A 6,022-nucleotide genomic window follows, 5' to 3' on the forward strand; every position below is an offset into this window, starting at 1 on the left:
AAAATACTGTTAGGTTTCCGCTGAAAATTCATTAACAATATACATTATAATTCTAACAAGAAAAAATCTTCGTTTAATTTCTCTAGGGTCTCTGTCACGAACTCCGGCTATATTTATGGGTCGACCCTGATCATATTTGTCGAAAGCCCACGCCAAATTAAGATCGTGCTACATATTTTCCTGTCTACAGTAAACAGGCAGTTATGTACATTTTAAGATCCAAGTTTGGTGTGTGTGTGTTTTTATGTATGTGTTTTATTTGAATTTTTGTTACTAATTAATATTTTATTTCAGGAGAATTTAGGTAAATTTAATGTATGAATAAATGCTTATGAAATATAATCATAAAATTTCAGGTTTCAGATAACAAAAAAGTATTTTTTATCATATAATAAATAATCACACTACTACACACCAGACACATATAACATTATATATTGAGGAAGAGAGGGACTTTCAGGGCACCCGATTGAAACGATTTGGACAGGAGTCTGGGACTGCCTCCTTCTTGTGCAACCGTTCTAAAACTCGCACGAGGGTTTGGTAAATCTGGTGCACAGACAAACAGACGTATCACTTGGAATAAAATGCGATAAAAATCATCGTCACGAAATCATACTCGCCCAATGCTAATTACGCTGTGGTTCGCAAACCCACTGAGTAGATGGCGGTAGTGAGCAAACGTCAAACAGGAACGAAAACGATGCGAGCGCTATGAGCGAGCGATTTGCGAACTACAGAATATTTGAATAATCCGTTAAAAAGAGCAACGATGGGAAGTGAGTAGAGTGCGACGTCTGGTTGTCTGTAGTCGTACATTTGTCCAACGAGACATGCCGAATTTCAAACTAGCTGTCCCGACAAACTTTGTCTTGCCAAGATATAGTGATTTGCGAACTGTTGCACCGCACTCTAGATTGATTTCATTTCGATCATGTTGGTTTTCTTCCCAGTTCATGAAAAATTAGTATTTTATCAATTATCTTACTTTTTTAGATGATTTTTGCAATTTTTGCCTTTCTCGTACACTAACTGTACTGGAAAGGCTATATGTTCACTCCAAATATGACTTTTTGATAGAAGGAGTTTTGAGTCACATATACCAATCAACTCAGCTCGACGAATTGAAGTGATGTATGTGTGTGTGTATGTGTGTATGTGTGAGTAGAAAACAAACTTACGTCATTTTTTGATAGTTAACCTCCACCGATTTTAATGACCGACGGTTCATTCGACGTGGAATCTGGTCCTATTGTTTCCTATTGAAAATGGTTCGAATCGGTCAAGCCGTTCCGAATTTATGGCCATTTGGGTGTTCCGGACCGGTACCTCAGGAAGGGGTCAGATATGAAAATTCTGCAAACCTATGTATGCGACACAACAAACTGCAGATTTTTCAATATTCTCATGAATGGAAAGCGGGGAAATAATGTCCGACCATACCCGGATAAAAACGAACAATTAGTAGGCTGACCAGATAGTAACAAGATAAAAACGGGACATATGATCATAAAATACGGGACACATAAAATGTTTAGGACTGAAATTATAAATTGTTTAATATATACATTTGGAAACGATTATACTCCAAAAGTTCTCAGATATACACATTCGTGTGCTCCTATAAAAGCAAATATGTAAATAACAAAAGAAACCTGCGAGTGTAAGCAATGTTTTGAGACCACTAAGTTATCTTTGAAATTATGTTAAAAGAAAACGCAACAAACATTATTGCTGTGTACAACAGACGAATAAGCCGCTCCTTAACTTCATTATAAATTTTTGGCTGAGTAAGCTTTTATTCAGCTGCCATGAGAAGAAATCAATCAAGAGATTTAAAAGTTAAAGCGTGCAAAAGTTAAATAATTATAAAACCAAGAAAAAACAAAGAAATTATTAATGGATTTGTTTTTCCGCAGTATTAAAAAAATGATGTTCAACAAACTTCTAAGAAATTTAATTTTAAAGACAATTGAAGACAGCAAGATTCATAACCGGTTAGAAAATAAGGTTTATCTTGGTTAGAGTCCAAATCACATTTTATTCATCACCTTTATTCTATTATTTTTGGCTAAAACTTGGAGAAGCCATTTTTATGTTATTTAAAACCATATGAGCATCTGAATAACTTTCCTAATTTGTGTTACCCCATAATATTTTATTGCTTTATTATTTTTTTTTTGCAAATGAAGAATGACTAAAAATGCTAAACATTCGGTATGTTTATTTTTGAATGTAATTATTTTATGAGAATCGTAGTTTGGCCCATATCTGTTTTTTCTTTATATTTACTACCATGTAATACTAAATTGTGGCTTAACACTTCACAAACTACATTTTAAACTTATTGAGAATTCAAATAAAAGCACGAAATATCGTTTAAACTGTGAATTTCAGTAAGCTTTAGGGTAATATTTTTGATATTTCAAATAATAAATATTGAACTCAAAATTTCAACAGGATGAACCTTTACTTCTAAATCAAAGAATATCTGTTTCATTGAAAAGAGTCACATTAGGAAAATATTTTGAAACATTATCTTAACAAGTTGAACTTAACTTTTTTGCAAGGGGCTAGTCGCTTGGAACATTGTGCCAAGAGGTGCCAAGCACACCGTCTTATACGCTGTGTGGCACACCGAGGCACTCTGAGGCACAATTTTGACACTTGAGTTTGGGTGAAAAAACTAGGCAACCATGTGCATTTGACCTGCAAAATGAAAACAAACAGTTGGTTGTCTTGGTAGTTGCCAAGCAAAATCTGAATCATCAAGCAGTGGCACTTCGGGGCACACTGAGGCACAATTCAATACCCGGTGGCACAGGGTGGCACACTGAAAATAATTGGCGCAAGTAAAGATGTGCTCAGCGACTCCCCCTTGCTTTTTTGTTACCTGCTCGTTTTCCGAAAAATACGGGACATTTTTATCTTTTTCCACAATACGACGGGACACGCCCAAAAGGTTATAAAAACGGTACTGTCCCGTTGAATACGGGACGTATGGTCAGCCTAACAATTAGGGCTATGGGAAAAACAATTGAAAAAACAACAGATTCTTTTGTTAATATTGTTTTCTATTGTGAATCTATTATACAATATTTTTAAAATTTGATTCTTTATAATGATTACAATTGGATTACAATATGATTACATTAGATTCCATTTTTGTTGCCAACTGACCAAGGCATGCTGACGAGAAATAGAAAAAAAATCATTGAAGACGATATGACGGTCATAAATATCGCCTTCCATAGCGCCCACCTTGGCGAGTGAGTCCGCTTTCTCATTGCCAGGGATCGAGCAATGTGAAGGGACCCAAACCAAGGTGATGTTATATGCTTGATTCGATAGAGCACTCAAAAATGATCGTATTTCGCTTAGGAAATACGTGGAGTCACAGAGAACAGACATCCAAGTCCAGTTTCGAAACTGTGTAAGGAATTTAACGGCCATTTGAAATCGGCAACACAAGTGGCAATAGCGTGGCGCTGCAATCGGTTAATTCCCCATACAAATTTAATTCACCACTTGAAATGTTTCAATTCACCACTGACTGTGGCAATATGGTGTTTGGTGGCGTCAATGTTGTCATCGTGTATTGCCCAAGTAACATAACTAGCTAAATAACAGTTTCTTAAGCTATAGTTTGCTTAAGAGTACTTTGTTCCACTCTTGTACAGCAAAAATGTTTGTTGGGTGGTTTGCAACCTTACTCAAGTAAAGATACAAATCCTTACACAACTTTCCGAATGAAATTTGTTCTAGCCTGGATGTCTGTTCTCTGTGGTGGAGTGCTTTACCGGCCTCATGAGTTGGGCAGGTGGTTACATTCAATTCTCCCACAGGTATCGAAGACGGCGTGGTTCAAGGGGTTGGACATGGGTCGAGATTTTATCAACATAATGTGTCGACTTATGTCCAATCACTACTCTCTGGGCTCGCATTTCTATCGAATAGGGCTCACAGATAGCAATCGTTGTAGCTGTGGGGCAAGCTATCAAGATATCAACCATGTTGCGTGGGAATGTCCCGAATACGGTATTGCCAGATCCGATTTATGGGCATCCCTCAGGGCCCGAGGGAAACCAGAAAAGAAAGACATTAGAGATGTGTTGGGTTAACTTGATCTTGAGTTTATGAAGCTTGTGTACGACTTCTTGAAGCAAGCTGAAGTCTTCGTGTGATTTCCCGTCTTGTTGTTCCACTTGTCCACTTCGTGTCTTTATTTGATATCCCAGTCTTGTTGCTCCACTTGTCCACCTCGTGTCCCTTCGAAAATCGTCTGTATGTATCGTTACAGGTTGTTTGTCCACTCTACGTTTGACCAGCAGCAATACGCCACTCCAAGCTGTCACGTGTCAACGAAAAGCCCCATCACCCTTGTGTGGTATTGAATAAGCATTGTTGTTCGACTAGCCATCCAATGAACGCTGGTAGCACATGGTCTGCCAAATGCCCATCAAGCAATCTAGTAGGCGTGTAAATGGTCGTCGCGTCACCACTTGGTAAATGTCAAAAGACAAACAGAATTTACTTCCTGGGGGCACCCGCTTGCCCACAATAATCCAAAGCTCCACATTTGGCGATCCTGCCAGGAGAATAGCGAATCTTCTGGGTGATGGCAAGCGGGTGCAGACCCGGATGAGAGTGCTCGTTTGTTTTAGTGCGGTTAAGTTTTCCTCGCGTGTGTGTGAAAAAGTGAGTGAAAATGAGTGTTCCGGAAAATCGGATGCCTAGAGCAAACACAGGGAGGGTGCAGGCACGTCAAACTCGAACAAACTACGCCTACCTAACATGCATCGAGCGGGCCTTCCCAAACAACACAATGCGATTTCGCGGGCCACCCCCATCGACAAAACAAACCGATTTTCAAGCAGGATTCGACTAGGCTTCTGGTCGCGTTGCCAGTCACACTAACACACTCGCAAAAGATGAGCAGTAGGCCTACCTTGCCGCATGCGGGTCCCCTGAGCAAACAGCCTACCCAGCACGGAGGAAGTTAGGCGTTCGACACTGTTAGGCATTGGTTAGACATGTTGCTCATCGAAAATTTTTGGAGAGCATAAATCATAACTCCGAATTTATGCTGAATGTTCGATTTTTTCGCGCATCGTTGACAGTTGAGCAAATGGCAGTGGAAAAAAACTTTGTTGATTGCGGCAGCTTGAAAATCGCGTTCGTCGGTCGAGAGAATGAAAAAAATTCTCGTCTCAGTTAGTTAAACCCGTGCCATTTCCGTCGTTCGGTTGTCCAACCCGTCAATTCCTCGTCGCTGCTCTTGGCCACTAAGTCCGTTTCGTTCTCGTCGTACTGTCGCCGGAACCAGTCATCTCCAAAACAGTGTCCGATTCCGTTAAGTTTGGCTTCATCGAGCCGGTGAGTAACTTTAATTTTAATTTAATCTTTCATTTAATTTGATTTATTTTTCGTTTAGTTTAAATTTAATTTCATTTCAATTAAATTTTAATTAAATTTTAATTAAATTTTAATTAAATTTTAATTAAATTTTAATTAAATTTTAATTAAATTTTAATTAAATTTTAATTAAATTTTAATTAAATTTTAATTAAATTTTAATTAAATTTTAATTAAATTTTAATTAAATTTTTATTAAATTTATTAAATAATATTAAATAATTATTAAATAATTAAATAATTAAAATTAAAATTAAAATTAAAATTAAAATTAAAATTTAAGTTAAAATTAAAATTAAAATTAAAATTAAAATTAAAATTAAAATTAAAATTAAAATTAAAATTAAAATTAAAATTAAAATTAAAATTAAAATTAAAATTAAAATTAAAATTAAATAAAATTAAAATTAAAATTAAAATTAAAATTAAAATTAAAATTAAAATTAAAATTAAAATTAAAATTAAAATTAAAATAAAATTAAAATTAAAATTAAAATTAAAATTAAAATTAAAATTAAAATTAAAATTAAAATTAAAATTAAAATTAAAATTAAAATTAAAATTAAAATTAAAATTAAAATTAAAATTAAAATTAAAATTAAAATTA

At 35.5% G+C, this 6,022-nt stretch overlaps 1 protein-coding gene across 4 annotated transcripts in view; it reads right to left on the minus strand.

Annotated features, from left to right (window-relative positions):
- LOC115256613 (uncharacterized) overlaps nt 1-6,022 on the minus strand; it is a 289,353-nt gene that overhangs the window by 262,451 nt on the left and 20,880 nt on the right. The gene's annotated exons all lie outside the window — the stretch shown is intronic.

This window comes from Aedes albopictus, chromosome 1 (genome assembly GCF_035046485.1).
Source record: "Aedes albopictus strain Foshan chromosome 1, AalbF5, whole genome shotgun sequence".
Classification (NCBI taxonomy): domain Eukaryota; kingdom Metazoa; phylum Arthropoda; class Insecta; order Diptera; family Culicidae; genus Aedes; species Aedes albopictus.